The sequence below is a fragment of the Carassius gibelio genome, chromosome B10 (genome assembly GCF_023724105.1).
Source record: "Carassius gibelio isolate Cgi1373 ecotype wild population from Czech Republic chromosome B10, carGib1.2-hapl.c, whole genome shotgun sequence".
NCBI lineage: Eukaryota > Metazoa > Chordata > Actinopteri > Cypriniformes > Cyprinidae > Carassius > Carassius gibelio.
Window position 1 is genome coordinate 5,706,357 of NC_068405.1, and position 20,459 is coordinate 5,726,815.

Below are 20,459 nucleotides of genomic sequence, written 5' to 3' on the forward strand. Positions count from 1 at the left end.
TTGTTTCTCTGGTTATCTTCTGCAGACTTCAATAACATCCATAATCATGTTTTAAAAATAAATCTGAAAATATTTATAGGTTGGTTCACCGACGTCAACATTTTTAACTCAAATAAAGCTAGTTGAATTAGTTACTTTTTTTTTTTTTTTTGGTAGTATATTCAAAAGTAATCTTAATGAAAACCCATTTGAAAAACGTTTTTTTGAAAAGATACCATTATCGTCTCAGTATAAATGTACAAAAATGTGAATTTGTGAAAACAATTATGCCATATGCATGTGCATTACATGTTCAGTCCACTGATCTATAATAGAGAACATCATATAGATCAGTGTTTCTGTCTATTACCATGTATTTGAAGAATGTGTATGTGCACAGACATGTAGGGTTTCTTTTAAAAGAGACATCGCCAACTACTGGCCTGGAATGCATAATACTGTGATTTTAGTCACTTTCAGAGATCCCTGTGAACTGGGACAACATTACTGTCTGTATGCAAAACTTTTCAAAAAATGGAAAGGAAAAACTTTTCTGTTCTTATTTATTGTTGGCATGTGAACAAACCTTTAGATTTGATATGGTATATGCAAATAGACTCATAACAAGCTCAAAGTTTTGACATGTAAAACAGGAAAGCGAGCAGCTGAGATCTTGAGTTCCCCACCTTCACTAGACACGTCTGCAGGGAAAACACTCAGGTACTTCAAGACCTCACATCACATATTCATTTCCCAAAACAGTATGCAGTGATACACATTTAAAATAGCAGTAGGTTACATTATTATTATTATTATTATTATTGCATGACCTCAAATAATGAACATGCATATATTTCTATTCTATACATTTATTTAAATTTTGGTATAAATTCTTAACTTTTTGCCAACACTTGGGAAAAAAACCCTGTACCTATAAATAAATAATATAATATTAATATAGCAAGCAATATAATATTAATGATATAAATGTCCACTTCCATGCACTTAAAGCGCACACTTATATGACTATGTTTCTTAACACACTTAATTATACTTTTAGAAAAAAGTTAACTTTGCAAAAATTTCAAATTGAAAGTTTTACTTTAAATTATTAAATCATTATGGTTTAAAGACGAATGCCTATTTTGACTAAAAGTTTGAAACATACTAAGTTAATGTGAAGTACTTGATTAGAATTTTAATTGTAGTGTGTTTTTTTATGTTTACATGTGATATATTTTACATGTCCTAAATTGCAAAATCATTAAAAATGGGCAAAAAAAAAAAAAAAAAAAAAAAAAAAAAAAAACATTTTTTAAATATATATATATATATATATAACACATCTCAATAGAAATTGAATTAAAGTATATTTTAGTTTCGCAAACATGCTTGTCAGTGAATCTGGCAGTACGATTTAACCATATTTCAAAGAGAATAGAAGTATGAAATTGCATGTATAATTAAGTCCTACTTAAGTGGATAAGCACTCTTAAGTTTATCTAATTGCATTTAATTTAAGTTTAGACTATAATACATTTTAATTCAGTTCTAAATAACATGAAATTAAGTGTCTAAAAACATTATATTCAAGTGTATTAAAGCTTATTATTTTCGTAATATGAAGCTTACTCTTTTTGTTAAGTGTACTAATGTAACATGGAATAGCAAATTCAATACATTGCATCGTCGGATATAATATTTCACCCAGCTTGCATTGGTTGTACACTTAATTGGCAAATATAGTAATCAGGTTATTAAATTTATACAGAAAAAAAGGATCAGTATTGAAGAGTATGAGCTGTATGATAATGTTGTAGTTTATTCTGTAATAGTTAATATATAGCAGCTGCAGTCGGTAACTTTTGACGCTCTAGTGGTTAATAAACAGAACTGCTTGCGTCTTGCGGAAGAACATTGTAGCCGGAACTACTTCTCTCTGTTTATGTCTATGAAGAATCACAAAGGTACTGGGTTACTCCGCCGCGGTATCCCCGAAGCAATCTAAAATAGTCCGAATATAAACACTTATTATAGGTGCACCCTAGTGATTCAGGAGAAGCCAAAAACAAGCTTTGGAAAATTGATTCATGGTGTACTCGCTTATTATATACATTTTTCTACATTTTGAACACAAACAAAGTTACGGACCGCAGCTCTGATTGGTTGTTTCTTACCGGGAGCGATGGAGTTTCTGCAAATGGCAGTAGGACACTGGGAGGAGCCAGAGGAGCTTGATTTTTTCACAGATTATCTGTCTCATATTCTACTGTCAGGACATAATGACAGGTTTAACAAATATGTAAAAAATATTTTTTTTTACAAAAGTTACCTACTGCAGCTTTAAGAACAATGTATTGTATTGTATTGCTCTTGATTTTCAGATTGCAACTGAAAATAACTCAAATATGCAATATATTATATTAAAATCTGCTACCAATAAATATATTAAAACGAAAATACAATCCAGCACTGCTGCTACATACAGTCCTGCGAAGGAGAAAAGATTCAACACTGTCTCCTTATTTACATGCACACATGGCCTTGTTGTCCAGTCATGTGTGAGAAAGTACGAGCCATAAAGCACAGGCCTACAACGAGACGAAACATGATTCATGGTCCGTGTGTGTGTCTGTGTGTGTGTGTCCTAGGTTATCTGCTCTTAAAACTCAGCCATGTTTTCTGGAGATCTCTCTTCGCCATTGCATGCGTTTGGATGTTACCATGGCTACCTTCTCTCTGCTGAGGTTATTTTTAGTATCTGACACGTTCAGTGTGAAGGGAAGGACGCTGAGCCAAGATGGCAGCGACAGAGAAGAATGAGGAATATTGTGGCTGAGGATTTGTGTATTGTCTCAGCTAAAGAGGATTATGAGTTTAGAAGAGCAGCGGCGTTCTGGAATATAAACACATGGCGTTGAAAGAAAGAAAACAGACTGTAAACAGTGTTGTGAAGTGGGCTTCGCAGCTCAAGCCGTGCACTGAGAAGCTACACACAGATTTTCCATGGATTTCGGTTTAAATCACTTCTTTGTGGTGTCGATATTTGAATCATTCCTTCTAAGAAGCAGGTTTTCATGTCTACCTGTGTCATATCATCTTAATGTAACATCAAAGAACATTTAAAATGTATTAGTTCTTATTATATGATCACAATATCATAAATAACAGGTAAAAAAAAAAAAAACAAAAAAAAAAACAAAAGGGATGGATGGATGGATCATTCAGCTGCAGCCACCATCTTCTGGCAAGACGTGGGAATTCATGACTCTCAGAGTGCATTATGGGTATTCTCTAGCCCAGGGGTACTCAAAAGCCAAGCGTGCCTCATTTAAACCACATACAGTAACATGCAAAGGGCCACAAATTACAATTTGCATCATTAGACTTCATCTAAGAAAATATTTGCAATTTTACTGATTTAGAAATGCTGTTTATTACTCATCTAAGGTTTGCTTGTCCTTGTCATAAATATAAACATGAAAAAAGAAAAAAATCTGAAACAAAAAAAGTTTATTAAAAGTTTGTTTTACTCAAACTCAAAATGCTAAAACTCAAATCATTCATTAGCAAATATAGTTTGCTATTTTAATAGAAATATGTATTTTTTTCCCGTCATAATCCCCCCAAAAGGGCAGACTGATTACATGTAATCGGTTTCATTCATACTAGACAGCAGAGGGCGCTTGAGCAGAATCACTACTCTATATGAATCACTACTGCACAGACTCAGGCTCCAAATGAATCACTACTGTGCAGACACGGTCTCCAAATGAATTGCTACTGCGCAGACTCTTTCTTTAAATCAGTGGTCTAAAACTCAATTCCTGGAGGGCCACAGCTCTGCAGAGTTTAGCTCCAACCAGCTCCAACTCACACCTGCATGGAAGTTTCTAGTAATCCTGAAGAGTTTGATTAGCTGGATCAGGTGTGTTTGATTAGAGTTGGAGCTAAACTGTGCAGACCTGTGGCCCTCCAGGAATTGAGTTTGACACCAGTGCTCTAAATGAATCGCTACTGGGCAGACTCCAACTCCAAATGAATCGCTACTGTGCAGACTCTTTCTCTAAATGAATCGCTACTCTGCAGACTTGGGCTCCAAATGAATCACTACAGTGCAGATTCGTGCTCGAAATGAATCACTACTCCGCAGACTCAGGCTACCAATGAATCCCTGATGTGCAGACTCAGGCTCCAATTGAATTGCTACTGTGCATACTCGCACGTCCTGATTTTACCAAGTCCGATGTGTTCCTAGGTCAACATATTTTGTTGACCCTGGAACAACATTTTACTCCAAAAATATATTCTTAACCATATCCCTACACCTAAACCTAACCTTAACCATGAGTAATCCCTAAAATCAGAGGAAATGATAGATGAATGACACTGATGTACAAGCACCAAACACTGATTTTAAGCATAAACTTCACAAAATCTATAAACTGGTTCTTCAAATGTGATTGGTTAATCACAATGTTGTTCCAGGGTCAACAACAATGTTGTCCCAGGAACATGTCTCACTTGGTAAAATCAGGTTAGGCGTGCATACTCTGTCTCCAAATGAATCGCTAGCCTGCAGACTCAGCCTCCAAATTAATTATTTTAAACAGAAGGAAACAGAGAGATGACATCCATCTTTTTTACTGTCTATGCTTGTAATAATACTACTGCTGCTACTACTACTACTACTACTACTACTACTACTACTACTAATAATTATTATAAATCCATTGGACTCTCATTCTGACAGCACCCATTCACTGCAGTGAATCCATTGGTGAGAATGTGATGCAATGCTACATTTCTTAAAATAGATAAGTACGTTTTCAGTAATGTTTTATTTTTGGGTGAACTGTTCCTTTAAGTTAAAATTCTATACAACACTATACAACCCACACAGGTGAAATAGTAGCCGTACCTTCTTTTCTGTTTATGAACATGATGCAAACACATAAGAACCAATGACATAAAAAATAAATACACTGAGATTAATCATGATTAAATATTTTAATTAACTGACAGTCCTATTAGAGGTGTTTAACGTAATTGAACTAGACATGCAATTTTACAAAACAGAGTATAGGCTAATAAGAAAAAAAAAAAAAAACGTTGACACATCCCCTGTAATAAGAGTTGCAAATGATATTTCCCTGAGGTCTGCAGCTTATGCAGTATGATAAAGAGAACTGGAATAATAGATGTCACAGTAATGTTAATTTCAGAAATCTTTGGATCTTCATGGTCTAGATTTGTGTTTCTCCTGGTTTCTCACAGTCCCGCTGAAGCAGAGACAGGAAGTCCAGCAGGGATCACTGAGCAAACCCATCACAGGAGAGGTCAGTTTTTTCCATGGGTCTTATTTTCTCACGCAAACACAAATGTCAACAAGCTCCCCTGCCTAAGATAGAGAATCTGAAGACATTTTTCATTCCGTCAGTGAAACATTGCGGTCTGTGGCTATCCAGGATAAATTAGTCAATATCTGCCAGTTTTTTTTTTTTTTTTTTTTTTTAACTATATAATTTAAATTTGAAGTGTGCAGTTTTGGTCCACTGGTGAAAGCAAACAGAATTGCTCTGCAAATTAGTAAGTAAATATTCATTTATTAATTCATACATGCCTTCATTAATTCATTCTGTAGAAAATAAAAGTAAGGCTTTTCTGTAAAAAAAAAAAAACATTCTCACTATAACAATAGGATTTTGTTTGTGGTTGTCATTTTCATATGAATCATTTTAAAGACACACAAGATGTAATGTCATTACATCTAATGTCATATTTGAATATATGTGAATGAATGATTGAGTATATATGAATAATGAGGATATCTAAACGAGATTATACTGCACTGGAAGGTTTTTTTTCTGCAGTTGTGAATGTTTATGCTTGGTGGATTGCATGATTGCACACATAAATACAATATTAAACTCTTTATATTAAACACAAATAAATTAAAAGCACTCTTTAGTGAATTTACTGACATATAGTGAGAGTAAAAGCAGTTGCATAGGGTAAATGTAGAGCTGAGTGTGAAGCATGGAGTATCCTGGACACAATTCCCTTTGTCAGGGTGGGTTGCTCTCCCTGGAGTCTCATTTACAAAATATTGGCTCAGCCAAACTGTCTACACATTGATTTAGTGCCGTCCTAAGATACCTATGTTCCTGCCTCTTACATCACCATGGCAACCCCTCGGTGCAAGGGCCGCTGATGTTGTTTTACTACATACAAATATCAGTTAGGGTCTATGCATAGAGATCACAAGAAATGCTGCCTTTGTCAAGTACTGTAGGTTTTTTTCAAGGTTAAACAACCATTAAAACCTTAAGAATCAACATCAGCTGCTGTAATTGTGTACGAAGCTTTTGAATGGCTTACAATTACGCCTTAAGATTCTCCGTTCTCCTGTTATTTTGAGCTTTTGAGTTCTCTGAAGGGGTTTTTATGGGTTAAAGAGCATGAAAATCCTAATCTATTAACAATTACACGGGCTTTGTAAAAAACCTGGACATTTTTATATATGTAGTGCAAAAATAATACTTGTGTCCTTCTTCTTCCTCTTAATATAACTTGTTTTCAACAGGGGTCTCATTTATAAACATTGTGTTTGCACAAAATGGGCAAAGAAATTGCGTACGCATTTTTTACGGACATATCGCGATTTATTTAAAATAAACTTTGTGTAAATATGTACGGACATTATAAACCATACGTACGAACCGTTTTTCATAGAGTGAGAGAATTAATGAAGTAAACAACGACTTTAAACTCTGTTGTCATGTCGATATACACATTTACATTAAACATTCCACTCGCATTAAAAGAGATTAACACTAAAATTGCATACTTTTACAAACAACACAATTGTATAATTCCATTAACAATAAACAATTTTCCTGTGACGTTATTTTTATTAAAGCGAGGAGTGCTATAGGTGCACAATAATTAATCTTTAAACTAAACTACAGACCACACGTTATGAGAATCGTTTTAGCGAGAACAATGATCGATGATGCGTACTTACTGCGATATCATGGCGGACACTGGTTTTGGCGTGCGCATGGTTTTAGAAATCTGAAAACTTTTGGGCGTACGTAAAATCTAGCTTTTTATGCCTACGTAAAATTTTAGGATGAAATCTAAGGAGAGTTTTATAAATGAGAACCCTGGTGTCAGCAAACATACCCTAAATGTTATGCATATTTTGGCCCGCAGTGGAAAACCTTCTGCTTTCAAGGTTTTTCTGTTCTGTATTTGAGTGCAGAAACCTCAGAACATTCATCTGTCTTATTCACTAACCACCAGCAATCCATTTTACTTAGCCACCATGCATTTAAAAAGCACTGCATCATGCCTATTTAAATTAAAGGTCACGTTTTTTGTGTTTTTTTTTAAGCATTGATTGTGTTTACAGTGTGTAATATAACATGTGTTCATGTTTCGCAAGTAAAAAGACACAGTATTTTTCACACAATTAATCTGTACACCGCTTTTTTCACTGTCATAAAAACGGGCTGATGACTTCCTTTTTCTATAAAGTCCCTCCTTCAGAAATACGTAACGAGTTCTGATTGTGCCAGCGGTTCCTGTGTTGTGATTCGAGAGCAGCTGAGCACAGGGTGCCCTCCTGGGAACACGATTGGGCTACTTTTGGACTAGTTTTGAGAACCAATGGATAGGATTTGTTTTGAAAACCTGGCAATGCTGATCTGAACGCACGTGCTGGAGATGTACTTCTAATCACAGAACGCCTTTACTGACGAGATGCGCATGAAAATCGCATTAGATTTTTTGCATAGCCCTAACATCTAGTTAACAAAGCTAAACAGCGCTGCCCCTTGTGTAATAAGTTACAGAAACCGTTAAACGCACCAACTTAAATAATAAAATACACTTACCAGTTGTGGTCCATAAACAACACCTTCTCCAGACAAAGAGGGAACTGCTCCATCTTTCAAGAATAATCTTTGTTCGAATCCGGCATTAAACTGATTGAGATGGAGGAAGCTGTCCTCAGCAAAATGTGCTGCACATAGTTTTACATGTGGATTTAAATTTTTGGGAACCGAGTTAAACATAAATTGTAACCATTAATCTCCAAGTACAGCGTCCCTTGGAAGCCCAAACAAAGATGATTGGACTCCGAGATGAAAATAACAGCGTTTCGACGACATGGCGACAAACACACTCTACAAACGCAACTCTTCCTCCTTCTCTGTGGGATCACAAAAAGACCATGCCCCCTTTTTTGTGAATTCATGTGGGCGGAGGTTAGTCAAAAAACTGTTTAAGTGACATCATTACTGCAGGAACTAGAGGGATGTAGTCCAAACGGGTTGTTCGTTGAACTTTGAGCTTTAGAATTTCACAGATATTATTTATACTCTAACAACAACAATGTCGTCAATGTCGTTTTTCACCAACGCATCTCCCTTTAGAGTTAATTATATTTATTTTTTGTTAGGCTCATTGGTACAAGGTTACTAGATTAATTTTAAATGCAACTTTATTGTTGCATTTCAACTGTCTCCAATATCCGTGCACCATTTTTGTATTTTTTCCCCTAGTGGCAGCCGTACAGAACTTTCAAAGTGGTCGTGAAATAGCCGTAACAATGAATTTGAATGAATAATAAATTAATTTAGAATATTTTTTAGCAATGAATTGCATTCATTGAAAAACAAGAATTGCATTCTTGTTCCACCCTCAGTATTTTTCAGTCTGTAATGTCAATATTTGAACATCTTTTCCAGAGCATGTCAGAAAATGTTACATTATAACATTTACCTTTCCACTTCACAACAGTCTTAAAATAAGTGTATCTCCTGCGCTTTTCTTAAAATCAGCTGTATATTTAAACATACTCTGTGAGACAACTGAACTTTCTCATTCACTCGTTGGTGAAGCTTTTGTAATGTGTTACCAGTGGTGCACTTTATTCAACCTCAGGCCATCCAAGATGTAGATGAGTTTGTTTCTTCTTCAGATTTCGATAAATGTAGCCTTTCATCACTTCATGTTTGTTAAAAACAAATCCATCACATTTAACTTTAAACTAGTCCATATCCATAATAACACTTTCTCCAATGAAAAAAATCCATCTCCTTTTCCATTACTTAAACAATCCACCCACATATTTGTTTAGAGCAGTTAGTAAATTGCATTTGATCTGTGCATATTTCTCTCATGATTCAGAAAAGACCACTGTTTCTCTGGAGAAAGCAATATTGATATTTCTTGCAGTGCAAAAGCTGATGCATGCAGTCTAGAAAAGTGTTATGATCTGATGATCACCACACTCCAGAACAGTACGCAAACCCACAATCTGTGTTGCCAACTGTCTGCTCTGGGAGGATCTGTAATGATGTAGGCAGACATTTAATGGGAGACTTTAGGGCTGATGATTGTTCTTAATTGTGGTTTTACAGACAAATAACATAAGCCATTTTCAGGTCCAGATGCATTCACATGCTGCAAACACAACAGGCTTATATAATAATCCTACACTTACTTCCATAATGTCATGCATACACATTAAAATAGGTAATGAACATCAGGACAAACAACCTCTACAGTTGCCAGTTCTACACATTACTCAATCTTAATATGGTTGATACAGAATGCATGATACATGCACTGATCCAATCCGTGTTTATGAGATTTAATGGGAGATGTATGATTCATGAACAAATCATTCTTGTGAGTCACATCTTTTCAGTGAATCACTGGGTCTATTTCACAGAACTAGCCTGGATGATTTGTTCATTATTAGTTCGCCTCCTCCCAAAAATAAATAAAAATAAATAATAATAATAATAATAATAATAATAATAATAATCATCATCATCATCATAATAATAATAATAACAATAATTATATATATATATATATATATATATATATATATATATATATATATATATATATATATATATATATATATATATATAATAATTAAAAAACATTTTTGATAGTTGAATAATTGAGTAGCTAATGACAATCAAAGCAGAATCCCAGTAAAGGAGATTCTGAAAGGTCAAATTATACTGTATGACTGTATACTGTTTATAGGCGTATGAATTCATATGTAACTGTCCGTATTTTAATTGAAGATATTTCATATTAGCACCACTATCTCAGCAATTGAATGCAGTTTTAAGTTTTAACAGACTAAATTTCACAAATGTTGATATTCAGATGAAATGACAAAATGAAAAAAATAAAATAAAATGTGTGGCTATTCATCAAATGGGCTGACGCATTTGTGCCAAAATGTCCAGAGAAAGAAAATAAAAAATGAAACAAAAAATAATTATAAAAATGGGGTCCATCTTATCCTATAGCCTGATTATATTTGATTGCATAAATTAGTTGTTTCAGATATAGCCTACACAATATATCAGATGAGATAATGCAGCAAACATTATTTTCTGTACAAGTGTTAATAATGAAAGAGAAATGGGTTGATGGGAAGAGGATTTGGCTCGATAGTTAATGATTAGACACAAAGGAGGGTCTTCCCCTCTCAGAGGCATTGAGAGCTGCTGGCCTGAGGGGGAACACACACACACACACACACACACCACAAAGCAACATGCGCTCTCTGCATTCCTCCAGTCTCTTTGTCCAAACTGCATACATTAAACGCCTGACAGCACATCCTCAGCGCAAACAGATGCGTGTGTAGCGCCTGCCATGACAAATGATCATCTAATAGCAGCTGCCCAGTGAAACGGAATTCTGTTGGGTAGGCGTTAACAGGACTTGTTCTTGCTTTACTTATGTGTATACGTAAACATGCGTTCAGGTGGACGTTCAGGTGAAAGCAGTTCACATGAGTCTACCAGTCTACCTCGTAAACGCGCACGATGCTCTCACAATCCCCTTTCTAATGAATAATACAAGAGCAGACGCAAACGTAGTCACTGAACTGGGGGACCAGTCAAATCACAGTATGCTTCTGTTTGGAACCATAGGGGTCCTGCTTGTTTGTCTTTCCGTTCACGCTTGAATTATGTCCATTGTCCAATTCACAGGCGAATTGTTCTTTTGAACCGATTCATTTTAAAGGATAATTCGGTCTAAACCATTTACGAAGTTGACTTGGACTTATTTAGAAATTGAGTTCTCAAGCGAGATGGGAATGATGTTGGATATGTAGCATAATTAAATAATTATGAACCTCACATTAATAATACTGGTGAATTTACCTAGCCTATTAAAGTTAATGTGTATAATGAACATTTAACTTCAAACAATGCCTTCTCTGGTGATAATGGTATTGACATTTTTACCTAAATGGGCATTCATTATGAATAATAACACTATTAAAGGTGCTGTACATATTTATTAAACCTGTCATTATGTCTTGACAGTACAATATGAGACAGATAATCTGTGAAAAAATCAAGCTCCTCTGGCTACTCCCAGTGCCCCTATTGCCATTTGCAGAAACTCCATCGCTCCTGGTAAAAAATAACCAATCAGAGCTGAGGTCCGTAACTTTGTTTGAGTTCAAATTGTAGAAAAAAATATATAATAAGCGAGTACACCATGAATCCATTTTCCAAAGCGTGTTTTTAGCTTGTCCTGACTCACTAGGGTGCACCTATAATAAGTGTTTATATTCGGACTATTTTAGATTGCTTCGGGGATACTGCGGCGGAGTAACCCAGTACCTTTGTGATTCTTCATAGACATAAACAGAGAAAAGTAGTTCCGGCTACGATGTTCTTCCGCAAGACGCAAGCAGTTCTGTTTATTAACCGCTAGAGCATCAAAAGTTCCCTACCGCAGCTTTAATATTTATATAGCCTATTAATGGCATTTATCTAACAGAATGTTGTTAATAGTGTTTGAACAATAAAAACCACAACATCTGACTATGTATGTAGTTCCCTGCTGAAAAATTAAATGAAAAAAAAATAAAATAAAAATAAATAAACCATTACAAAAATTTTAATGGTTTCCACTAGAGTAGTATTACACACATTACAAACCATCAACTTTTCCAATTACCAGTAGAGACCAAAATTAAAGTTACAATTAAAACAAACACAATTCCCATTATAACCAGTAAAACATTACACATTTTGTGAGGGATTATATTGTTATTTATTTATTTATTTTTCAGCAGGGCTGTGTTATTACAATTTTGGCTAGAAATTTCCCAGACAGAAAAAAATTCATAGCAGACATTTCTATTTCTCAAAGAAGTAAGTTTCAAAACAAAAAGTTTTACTGCAAATACCATGGTTTAACTATGGTTAGTATAGTAAAACCATAGTTAATTTGTGATGAACTATGATAACATAAAGTTTTTTTTTTTTTTTTTTATTCATTTACAGTAAAATCATGGTTAATTTTCGTAAAGGATATTGAAATTAATGGATTTCACCGATGAAAATTCGCTGAAAGGAAAATATGACCGCAACTTAACACTTTACAGAAATGACTCAGAATCGATTTTTTTAACCCGTTCACTGAATCCGTCCGAACTAATCGATGAAATGGCTCCAATTCCAACTTCTTGCACGTATTCTCACCCTGAATTTCCCTGATACCCCTACTGGACCCGTGTCGCGTGCGTCATAAATATTCATGAGCGACTCCTTCGCCATAGTAGGAATGGGTAAATTCGTGTTCCCGGCCCCGCCTCCCACTCATCCCAGCGTCTGTGTGTGTGTGTGTGTGTGTTTGAGTGCGTGCGTTTGTGTGAGTGTGTGTATGTGTGTGAACTCCTTGAGCATTCACGATCGCCTCTAATCACAGATCTCCAATCAAACAGCGAGCCCAGCTACGCAGAAACGCTACAGAAAACACAGATAATGGAATACCGGTTTTCCCAATCTATTCCCAGTGAACACTGATGGATTAATTCGGGAATAATATACATCCATCGCACGGTAAGTTGTTAGAGGAGGTCGGAGGGGTGAAATGATGAAGCATGTGGTAGTTGCAACCTGCCATTGTCTCGTGCGTCCGGTGATATTTTGTTTCCATTTTACATTCGCTGGCAAGGAAACGAGGACATTTCTTAACACGCTTGTTATCTGGATCTCAGAAATAATTGCGTATAAAAATGTGCTAATAGTCAGTAATAGTAAATCATGCACAACTTGGGACACCCAGTGAAAGCTACATGATGGAAACAAGTGATCTTCTCATCCTACAGTCCTGATGGAGCATCTCGGTGATGATTGACAGCTGTCCTCATGGCATGATGAATCAGAGATGGAAAATTACAATTTAAAAGGCATAAAATGCACCGATAGGGAAGTTGCGAATATTTTGTGCGCCAGCGAAATAAATAAATTATACGATGCGTTTTAACGTGCAAATACGAAGCGAATCGTGTGTGATGATTTGACATTTATCTGATTTGACCGAATGTCAAATGCAGTGCCAGTGATGCTGGACACACAGATGGGTCCACATAGCCTTTGGGCTCAGTTCACTGAAAAATGCAGATACATATGTTGGATAGAAAAGCAGAATTTAGTTATTCATTTAATTGACTGTATCCTGCCGTTTTTTGAAGATCATTTGGGATCTTTCTGCACCAAAGCCGGACTGGAGTATATTGTGAAGACATGGACTGGTCACACAATGTGGGATCCCCTTAAGTTATTGGGCCACATATTGCATTGCATGTGTAAAGCATGGTCTCTGGTTGTTGTGGTTACACAAATTAAGGGTCTGGAGCTTCACAATATATTCATTTAAAATGATAAGAGGTGTTTTGTTTGTATATTTTAGTCATGCTTGACCTGAAATCACTCAGTCTTATAGCTTATGCTCAGACTAAATATGCATTTATTCCCCCCCTGTATGCTTTTTGGAGCAAGAAGTAAGTCAACCATTGTCTTTGATTTTTGGCCAAGTAGGACATGTTCCTGGATCAGCATCAATATCTTTTGCCATTGCTGTCTGACTAACCCAGCTGTAGCTCTAACTATTAGCTGCTCTGAAGTCATGGAGGAATAACAGCTTGATAATAATGCTGTTGAAGCTCTGTTGCAAGCCCTAACCCTTAAAATCTGATTGGTTGACAGGACTGTTGTTTCTGGACCAACACGATGTTGACGAACATAGCTTGTCTGGGACAAGGAAAAGCCTACGAAGGGATTCATTTAGTAACATCTGTTCATGAGAAGTGAACACATGGCTGATAGACGGATGGTAATCTCACAGTCGGACTGATTCCTGCTATTGGGTTATTCATGGAAGTTTTGAAAAAAAAAATACACTTTTCTGTGATAATGTAGAGACTATTAATACCTAAGAAGATGGTAATATTAGCAAGTTTTAGCCTTGATTTAGGTTTTCCTTAGTCATTGGGGAAATTGAAGGGGAAAACTGTGATTTCCACGCCTTGAAAAATTGAAAATTCATTAATGATACACAGATAGACCACTTATAGACCACTCAGAAGTCTGGGGTCAGTAGGATTTTTTTCTTTTCTTTTCTTTTCTTTTCTTTTCATTTCTTTAATATATTTCAAATGTAATTGATTCCTGTAACCAAAGCTGAATTTCCAGCATCATTACTTCAGTCTTCAGTGTCACATGATCTTCAGAAATCATTTTAATATGCCAATTTGCTTATTTCTCTCTTTCTCTTTTTTTTTTTAAATAATGGATTTAAAAATATATCTAAATCGTTTGCAACAATATAAATGTATTTCATCTCATTTGGTCAGTTAAATGCGCCCTTACTGAATAAAATAAAAGAAATTGGTAATGTATAGAAAATATATACTGTAATTACATATAATTATATATATATATATATATATATATATATATATATATATATATATAAATATATATATATATATATATATATATATATACATACAGTTGAATAAACACTGCAAAACAGCACAAAAAGGCAGAAAACATTGTGATTCTTGAGAAAAGGTACTGCAAACTCGTTCAGTCAATAAAAAGATCATTTGGAACTGTATAAAGCTCTTTCCTGAAAATCTGAAGGTAGAAGTTACTATACAGTGCAGCAGATGTGAGCCGCTGCCGTGATTTATTGTATATTAACCTCAGTATCCTATCCTGCAAAAAATCTAAGACAAGTAAAATGTTTGAGCACAAATTAACAAGTCATTGTGTTGGCCAAGGGTTTATTTGTCGATTTTCTTTTGGAAAGTGTCCTGGCAGTGTTTGAACAGAATGATATAGGCCTGTAGACAAGTAGTTGATTGTTTAGTTGTAAAAGCACCATTTAATCGAAAATGCTATGAAGTGTGCCAGGTCAGATATCCATCAGGTGTGAAGTCAGCTGAAATGCTGACCTGAGAGACAGGAAGATGAATAATACTGAGATCCGCTGTGACCCCTTTCATTCTTCTGAAAGTTAAAGCTTTGGTCAATTCTCCAAGGCAGATAATCGGAAACGCCTCAGTCAAGGTTTTAATTACCCAGCAGTTGAAATGCAAAGGAAAATCATGGTTTCCCCTTAGAACAACTTTTTGCAGGGCACTGCTGATTTTCCCTGACTGTTAATTGCTGGTGAATTGGAAAGAGGATAGAGTGTGTAGCTCTTGAAGGCTTTGAAGCGAGAATTAGCCACGCGAGACGCTTTGGATTTATGCGTTCGTTCCAGAGAACACATTTAAACTGAGCTCTGCTTGACTGCGCTTCATTTTCTCATCTCTGTGCTGACATATTTAAAACGGGTTAGATGAATACTTAACCCATCACACAGATAAAAAGCGTAATTCGGTGTCACAGTTAATATATGTCAAAGTGCTGTTCCGTATACATGTTAAAACTAGTTAAAATTAGCTGATTGGCATGTCATCATATTCTAATTTGTTGAGAATCAGTGGGTTTTTGTTAAATGTGAGCCAAAATCATCACAATTAAAAGAACCAAAGACTTAAACTGCTTCATTCTCTGTGAATTGAATTGTTATTTAATACACACGTTTCACAATTTGAGTTAAATTATTAAAAATGAATGAACTTTTTCACAACATTCTAATTTATTGAGATGCACCTGTTCAGTTCTAAAGTCTAAAGAAACTGATGTCAATTCATGAGAGAAGCCAGTCAGTTTAGTATGTGGCAAAACCATTTACAGTGCTTGTATATAATGTTGTATTTTACTGCATATGATAATTTGTACTCCGTTTAGCAGAAATGATTTTCATTTCAATAAAGAATAACAAGTAAAAAAAAAAGATTCAAAATGCACCTCAGACTGTTTTTCATGTCTAGCATACTATTAATTTCTGACTATTCATGCTAATCTTGTGTCTCGTCATAGGTTACATTTCCATTGTTTTTGTGGCGGTGAGGAAATGTTCTCCCCAGTTAATCGATGTGTTTCAACACCAGTAATAATACTGGTATCACCGTGGGGATGGGGGCTTTCGCTCTTTTCCTCACTTTCCTTCGCTTTTAAGTAGCTTGTAAAACTAAATAGCTTTTAAAAGCGGTGTGTGCATTTTACTTTCACTTTATAGCGGCAGTTCGTCATAAAGCAATTGTTAGTTTTTAGTTTGTTTGAATTTTTCCTCTTTTCCTCGCTTTCCTTCGCTTTTAAATAGCTTAAAATCGCCATTTGCATTGAATTAGTAGCAGTTTGGCGTCAATTGATTGAATGCAACCACAAAAGACAATGTCAAACAGTTTAGCATATATAAAACAGAAAACTTTTATTAACACAACAAATGAAATGCACCATGCTATAGGGTAGGGCAGACTATGCCTAATATGAAATAACAAAAAACTTACATAAAGTTTAAATAGGTATACACAACTGGATATAGGCTAAGTAAACATATAATATATATAACCAAATAACTAAGAAACGTAGAACGTTTATTAGCAAAATGAGTAGGAAAGCTTGAAGGCACGGCGTACACCTCGATGTCAAGTAAAATAAATAAATGACACAAAGTTTAAATAAACTAAAAATCAGCCAACAATGTGGAACCAATTAAACAAGAAACAAAGTAAAACAAAGAAAAAAGTCACCTTAGATATATGGCAAAATCAACAGTCTTTTCAAAATCCCAAATATTACCAAACAGGCACTTTTGCATTTTGTTTCGAAACTAAATCATCTGCCGTTGTCTTGTCTGTCTCACCTCACTCTTTTCTTCTCAGTAAGCTCGACTCACTCTCCTCACTGGAGAAATGAAATCCAATCTGTGATGCGACTGTCGTTCGGCAAAACACTAAATGATAAAATTATTTTTATTACTATAAAAAACAACAACAACCACAACAGTGGGGGTCGGTGGGCTAGTGACATAACCAGTGTTGCGGCTTAACACCGGTATCACCGTCAGCACCGTCTATCACAACAAGTCTATTACATATTAATACTACATATTTTATTGTGATAATTTCTAAATGGATATATTAAACAAATGAAGGTATGTATAGCAGTAACACCGTTTTACTGCAAAAAAAAAAAATTGACCACTGTATAAAAATAATACAAATTATAGTAACTTGAAAATCACTTAAAATGACTAATATACATGTGTTCATGTCTTAATTTTTAAAACGTTAAACCATCTAGTTTTTATTTTGGTGGTTTACACTGTGTTCATTTGCATCTCAGAGCTCAGGAAATGAAGGTGCTTTTTAAAACTAACGGAAAGACTAATATGTAACCATAACCATAACCGTAGCATAGCATCAGCAGCGCATGATGCTATAGGTAGCATTACTGTTTGCTGTGATCAGATCCGACCATTTTTCTAATTTCTAATCTGTTTTTGACAGCCATGACTGCTTGATTAAGTTAACCAATGAAATTGGCTGTGGGTGGAGCTTGTGCTTAACTGGTCTGGGAGGAAACATCACATGACAAACATCAATGATGGCAACTGAGCCAGAGAAATGTTCTTTAACTATATATTTTTTTCAGATAAAGTACATAAACGTGCATCCGAGTGAAACAGATTATCGGAAAAGAAACAATGTGGAGTGGGTTATGTGAATTGATTGTTAATTGGTAGATCTATATCTGAGCTTGCATTTGATTGTAAGAAAGTAGCAGGGTTTACACGGAATAAATGTTTGGAGAAGTCTGGTATACACCACCAGAGAGAAGTCTGTCATTCTAATTGGATGTTGAGTGATGACATTTTGAGTAAACTTGACTAGAAAACGAAATGTGCATAGACGAATCATACAATACGATGCATTTAGAATATAATCGGAGTTTCCATTTTACAATGACTTTAAGCTTAGAGTATCGATCTGATTAGCTTAGCAACTATTGTAATCAATAGTGTCTAAAGGATGCTTTGCGTGAGGAATACTGTTTGAGTTCCTATAAAGAGTTTGTGTCTATGAAGAGCGTTCCAGTCCAGCCGTAGACCGGAAGGCGGCTTTGTAGGTTAAGCAACAGAGTCTGTTTGCACCAGTTGGTCCTTCATCATTTCTCTGAGCTGGGCCTCATGAACCCCCAGTCCATTAGTGGCTTCTGACTGGTATCACATTACACTGATGGCAGTTAGAGAGATGTTGTGCTGGAGATATGTCACAACCGTTCCCTCGGGGCAGTGCTTGGATCTCAGGCTCAGATTCGCCAGCAGGAGAGATGCTGTCCTGGCTGGGATGGACACAGCCAGAGGGCTTTATCTCTCCTCAAACCTCAACAGTGAATAACCCGACCTGAGTATTTCCCACACATTTATGCATATGTCATGCAAACAGGATACTTTTGTCATGTACAATTTGGATTTATGTCATATACAGTATTAATGCTTACTGTTTTGCTATTTGTGTGGCTTCTCTGTTTCGTTTTCCCCAAAGGATAGAATAAACCAAACTGTTATATCTACTTTAAGTGCTTAATCAATAGAGAGCAAGAATATTCTAAGAATAATTGGTGTTGTTTGCTAAGGCAAGCTTTACTATTAATATTACTCATTCTTGGGGGTTTTGGAAAATCTCAGACAATTAATGACTGCTTTGGTGCAAACAATTCTGCATGGATTGTCAAGGCGAGAGGTTCAAATAATAATACTCAGCATTTAGTATTATGGATGATAAAGCATAAAATCTCTTAGTGAAGGAAAACCCCCAAGCGATAGCAACAAGCAACAACCTAGAAATGCCCTAAAAACACCCACAATTCCCTAGCATGATTGCAATGTTTGCTTCACAGGCAAGTGCAAATCATAATTCCTTCAAAAACACTTTCCTCATAGGATCCAAACTAAGGCTTTGTGTAATAAGGTTGAAGACTTTCCTAAAGTGTTTATAACACATTTGATCTAAGTTTAGATTGCTTGTGTCTCTGTGTGTTTCATTTCTATGCAAGATGTGATGCTGATTAGTTTTCATCTTTTAAGTTGATGTCACATTTATTATATTTTTTTAGCAACTTCAGTCATTTCAAAGATTCCCCCACTCAAATTTAGTGATGTAACAAATACTTGTTTTATGATAAATCATGATACAAATTCGCCACAGTATTACCGTTTCATCTTTTAATTATCATTAAAACCATATTAGAATTTCCGCAATTTTAACAACTCACGATAAATAAATACTTTTTAAATAATGTGCAGCATAAAGCACATTTTTAAGTAACAGTATCATCATTTTGAGTGAAAACAGGGTGGAAAAGCTGGGAGGGTTTAAAAGAGTGCCAAGGGAATTATTCAAATCAATATATGAATGAATTAATTATATGAATATACCTTTGAAGTTTCTGACTCTTTTCAGGTGCGATACGATGACATTTTGTTTTCATCTTCGCTCCATGTAATACGTAAAGGAAGTGTTCTTAATCACAGTAATGCTTTGTCCATGGAGGTTACGGGAAACAGTTGTAATTCAGCTGTTCTATAAGCGCCACCTGCTGTCAGCGATAGGATTTACAGACACTGTATGTAGATGAACATACAGTCTGTGTGCAGTTTCTATCTGGCCAAAAATGAACCGAACAGTGTTCAAACAGACGGTGAATGCTATTAACAGCCATGATTAGCCTTTATGTTGCAATCAAACTTATAACAAAATTTGGTAGTGTTGCATTTAGTGGTTTCTAGTTTTTTTAGGGATATTTAGTGCCAGTTTAGAAGGGAGTGACGCTTTTGTTGTCCCGGAGTTGTTGGATGGAAACGGTGCTTTATTCACAAATATTTTATGCAATATAATAAATAAATTTAATTCGAATCTTTGAATGGAAACATAGCTAGTGTCTCATTCCATTTGGTATTCAAGGATATTCCTTCACAAAAAAAAAGGGAAATCACAAACATACATAAGCGTTCTGTTTTCATTTTGTATTGGTTTTATATGCTGCAATGTCATATTATTCTTCCGTTTCCTTTAGTCTTCGAGACCAGCCCTGCATGCTATCTTGAAGCAATAGACATCCTGGTGAACAGTGTCTCCAGGATTCGCAATCAGAGGCTAAATTAGACCCTAACCATAATCTGTCCATAGGTCTTGCTGTAAAGTCCTTAAACCTCTTCTTTGGTCGTGA

General features: G+C 35.4%; 1 protein-coding gene across 2 annotated transcripts in view; it reads left to right on the forward strand.

The window, feature by feature from the left end:
* The first annotated feature begins 5,430 nt into the window (after positions 1-5,430).
* LOC127966800 (phospholipid phosphatase-related protein type 1) overlaps positions 5,431-20,459 on the forward strand; it is a 53,125-nt gene continuing 38,096 nt past the window's right edge. Inside the window, exon 1 of one of the 2 annotated variants that reach the window (XM_052568076.1) lies at positions 5,431-5,568. The gene's annotated coding sequence lies outside the window, so the exon portion shown is untranslated. Of the gene's footprint in view, positions 5,569-12,644; positions 12,888-20,459 lie in introns of those variants that run through there. The other variant, XM_052568075.1, reaches the window with a different exon arrangement.